The sequence below is a fragment of the Belonocnema kinseyi genome, chromosome 4, assembly GCF_010883055.1.
Source record: "Belonocnema kinseyi isolate 2016_QV_RU_SX_M_011 chromosome 4, B_treatae_v1, whole genome shotgun sequence".
Taxonomy (NCBI): domain Eukaryota; kingdom Metazoa; phylum Arthropoda; class Insecta; order Hymenoptera; family Cynipidae; genus Belonocnema; species Belonocnema kinseyi.
The window spans coordinates 122,135,365-122,139,805 of NC_046660.1; the positions used below are offsets into that span (position 1 = coordinate 122,135,365).

Below are 4,441 nucleotides of genomic sequence, written 5' to 3' on the forward strand. Positions count from 1 at the left end.
CAGGACAGGAAAGTATGGCGGCAAATAGTTAATAAAAAGAGTGTCAGTAGAGCGAATGACGCCTGAAACAAAAGACCTTGGCCACTAATGGACCCAAGTGGGAAACCTTACATAACGACTTCGTGAGGTTCTTCGCTTGGGGTGATTCCTAGAGAGATTGATCAGCAGCCTGGTTCGGAGCAGTGTTGCGGAACGAACGTGTTATTTACTTAAATAGCACGAGAATTCTGGGTCAATCTGAAAAATCTCTATCCCTTTCACACACTACTCCTTTCCCCTAGCGAGTGAGTCACGCCTAACCCGAAAGGGAAATGGCTTAATGGTGTAATTAAAAAAACTTAGAACCGAACTTTGAACGAACTGAAGTACCTAATTCTAAAACCTTCTCATTTTGAATGCTTGAATTTGATAGGTATTTTTCATATTTTTTCATTCATTTGAGTTTAATTTGGAGGCTTTCAATTCAAAACCATTTAATTATAAATCCTTTAAATTGAAAATTCTGCAACAATTAAGTCTTTCAATTTGATATTCTATGATTTCGAAGAATTTCAAAAACCTTTTAAAATTAAAACTCAAAACATCCACTACTATATTTTTGTGATTGTAAATTCTCTTTTGTTAAAAGAGCTTCGCTCGAGAGTTTGAGTACGCCTAGGACCTTTGACCTACGTGTACTTCGTGCACAGACCTTTTAAAATCAAAGGTCAATGGATCAACAACTGTAATTTTGAGAATATGAACTCTCCTTTGCTAAATCTCTTTCGGCTTGAAAGAAAACATTCGCATTTATATCAAATATAAAACATTTTTTATGTAACTCTGTCTAGGATTGCTTATTCATATATTGCAAAATAAAGCACAAAATGTATTTATCATGATTACTTTAGTAAGTGTCTTTATTTTTAATACAATTTTATTCTTAGCTACACGGAAACATGTATAATTCAAATAAATGTATATCATGACAATTCATAATATGCATGGAAATTGAAACATACTTATTTTTATTGCCTTGCTTTTATTATTTTTTTTTAATCTTGTTTCTTACGATTAAAAAAACCACGCTTCCTATCAAAAAACTATTCGTAAATATTTGTAAATATTTTTTGATTGAATGAATTCCGTCTTATTTATTCTCGCATCTTGTATCATTTGTACTCAAATTTAATTTTCTTTATTTTGAATGTTGTTTTTTATCAATAAAACACAAACAAGTTACCCTATCAAAAAGTAATTCATGATAAATTTGGAGACACTTTGGTGCACACTTTTTGTCGATCTATCTTTTTTCAAATCTTTCTTTGTTCTAGCTATTTGAATTTTTATCAAAAATGGCTGGTTAACGAACTCCATCTTTGCTTTTGGCTCCTCAAACTGTGTGCCACAGCACAATACAATCCGACTATTCTTTCGAATATTATCCGGTATACACTAAACCATAACCACAACACAACTACGACACCGCACAGATAGACACCGACGTAAAATCTTCGCATAAAACTTCTCATTATGGATGAGAATGTAACAATTCCTTATTTTTGGTGCGATCAAAATTTGAATTTTCATTTTTTTTAAAACAAAATTCAAAAAGATAATAAAATAATTTTGTAGGGCTTCGAAAAAGTAACGCTTTCCTCCTCTTGACTTTTTGCCCATATCACGCTTTGTTTGGCTTCAAATGTCCATTTTCTTTTGGGTTTTGGATGTTGAAAATCCTATAATGTTGACAATTTTTATATGATCAAAAAAAGTTGTTGAGATAAATTGTTCATAGTGGTCTCAAACATTTTGAAAAAGCTCTAACTTTTTGAATTTTTATCAAAAATTTGGTTAAAGTACTCGATCTTTCTTTTTGGCCTCTAAAAATGTTTTTCAAAGCACAATCCAATCCGACTAGTCTTTCGAAAGTTATCCGGTATAAAGACAAGAAAACAACAATGACGAAGACGCCGGACAGACACTGAAGTAAAAACTTGTTTTTCTTACTCAGAAGGCCTCAAAACGTCGAGATTTGATGAAATCCGCAGAAGTTATTTTTCGCATGAAACTAATACCTTCTCATTATGGATGAGAATGTAAAAATTAAAAATATTTAAATATACAATTATTAACAATTAAACTGACCACTTTTTTTTTTTTTTAATCAACATGAAATTGTGCAATTTTTATAGATTTAAAAATAAAACTGTAATGACCTTTTTATAATTTGTATTTAAAAGTACATCGTAAAAAATATGAAATTAGAAAGAGTAGCGAGACGAAAGATATGCCAAAATCGGTCGGAAAGATCCGGATTTTTTTGTTTCTTTTTTTCGATTTTGAAACGATTTGAAACAACACCAAATTTGTTTCTCACGGAAATAAAATAACATGTTTATTTCGTTTAAACTAATGAAATGTCAGATTTTACATATTCGATGTTATAAAAAAAGCCTGCATTTAAATCAACGCAAAAAAAACAACATTTTTTCCACATTTACAAAAAATTTTTAGTTTGGCAGAAAAAAGTTTAATCAATAATCTTTTATTATTCTTCACTATCAAATGCTCTACATATAAACAATTTTTCGTGATTTTTTAAACTATAGGAAAATTTATTTGAATTTTCAAATTAAAAATATTTGTCAAACTACAAATTTTTTTCCTCAAATTTGAAATGAATTTTGACCCGTTATATATTTTTTTTAGGCTTCTTCGTTTTGAAACCCCTATTTCTCGTACCAGAAATTATTTAGAAAATTTATTTATTATTATTTTTAGTCGTATTTTTAACGTATTTAATGTATTTGAATTTCTCTTGGAGTTTAACTGTTTTTCTATTTTGACTCTTTCAGACAATAATATCAATTTAGTTGAAGATTCTGAAAACTACATTTGGTCAGAAGGCGAAGATGAAATAGAGGCTGAGGAATGTAGTAATACATGTATTATATAGTAATTCGACTGATACATTAAGATGTGATGCAGCCGTAAGTAAGTCGAAGAAAATGAAATTAATGTCTGCTGATGTATGCATAAATTTAGACCGAACCAGAATGAGTGACAGAAAAGTTGCACGTGTCCTGGCTGCTACTTCAAGAAGCCGAAAAACCTTACGAGAAAAAATTACTGCTCAAATACAGGAAAGCTTTGAAGTCCAAAAATTAAAACTAATAGTTCAATGGGATGGAAAGCTTCTGCCAGATTTAGAAAGTCCAAATTCTAAATCTGGTCGTCTCCCTATTCTCGTATCCTGTGCTGATGCCAATGAGCTTTTAGGTATCCCCAAAATTGAAAGTGGAACTGGAGAAGCTCAAGCAAGTGCCATAATGAAGCTACTTCAAGATTGGGGAATTGACGCTCGTTGCTCTATTTAGCTTGTTGTCATCACATTCTGGAAGTACCATTGAAAGCAGTTTTCGAAGAATGTGTGGGATGTACAATTGTACATGTGGAATAGATGTACTGATTTTTAAACGTTTAAAAAAAATAGCCTGCACTTTATTGCGAAAATTTGAAATCAGGCATGGATGATCCAGACGTGGCTGAAGCGCTTACGAATGAAAAGACAAATCTTATGAAATTTGGTATGCTAAGCATGTTATAAATAGTTTTAAAAATTTACTTATCAGTAATTAATGACATTAGTTTTTAATTAGTTTGAAGGTTAGATTGCTGAATAGGGGCGTCACCTGCGCCTCTATTTTGGCAGGAAAAACATTATATTTTTCAACAAACTATTAGAATCTTTATTGGACGATAAATGAATCGATTTGATGAGGCAAAAATTAAAAATTATTGTTACTTGTTACTATGATGTCTCAGACATGGATCTGTCACGATATATCGTAATGATCATATTTGACGAGATGTTGGAAATGGGTAGTGATTTTACCAACATTATTCTTTTTACTAATCATAGGGCTGCCTTTCCGCCCCCATGAAACGTTGGAAAAGGGTAGACGTTTTGACAACATTATTTTAGTGAACTGTCAAAGGGGTGTTTCTGGCCGTTTGGATGTTTAAAGGCACCTAAACGGGAAGTTTAATATGATCATTCCGATGTCGTGACATATCCATACTTAAGATATTAAATATTCTAATAGTTTGTTGCATGCAAATACTGTTTTTTCAGCCAAAAAACAGAGGACGCCCCTATTCTGCAAATGCAGCAGTTTTAATCAGCGACATCAGTGATTAGTGACATTAATTAGTTTTTAAAATTTACTTATCAGTAATTAGTGACAAGAAATAATAGATTTTAATTGGAGTTTATTTCTCTTTCCATTGGAAAACATCAACGTGAAGACTACAAGGAGCTTTGAGGACTGAGGAGTCATTTTTCTCAGAGAAAAACCCTACGGAAGAATATACGTATATGATTGAACTATACCACCACAGAAACCCGCGGACCCTGCGGTGGTTGTTCAATTGGGTGGCTCAAAAATTACATTTGAGA

At 31.8% G+C, this 4,441-nt stretch overlaps 1 protein-coding gene across 14 annotated transcripts in view; it reads right to left on the minus strand.

The window, feature by feature from the left end:
* Nucleotides 1-4,441, minus strand: part of LOC117171546 (UV radiation resistance-associated gene protein) — a 149,875-nt gene that overhangs the window by 144,382 nt on the left and 1,052 nt on the right. The gene's annotated exons all lie outside the window — the stretch shown is intronic.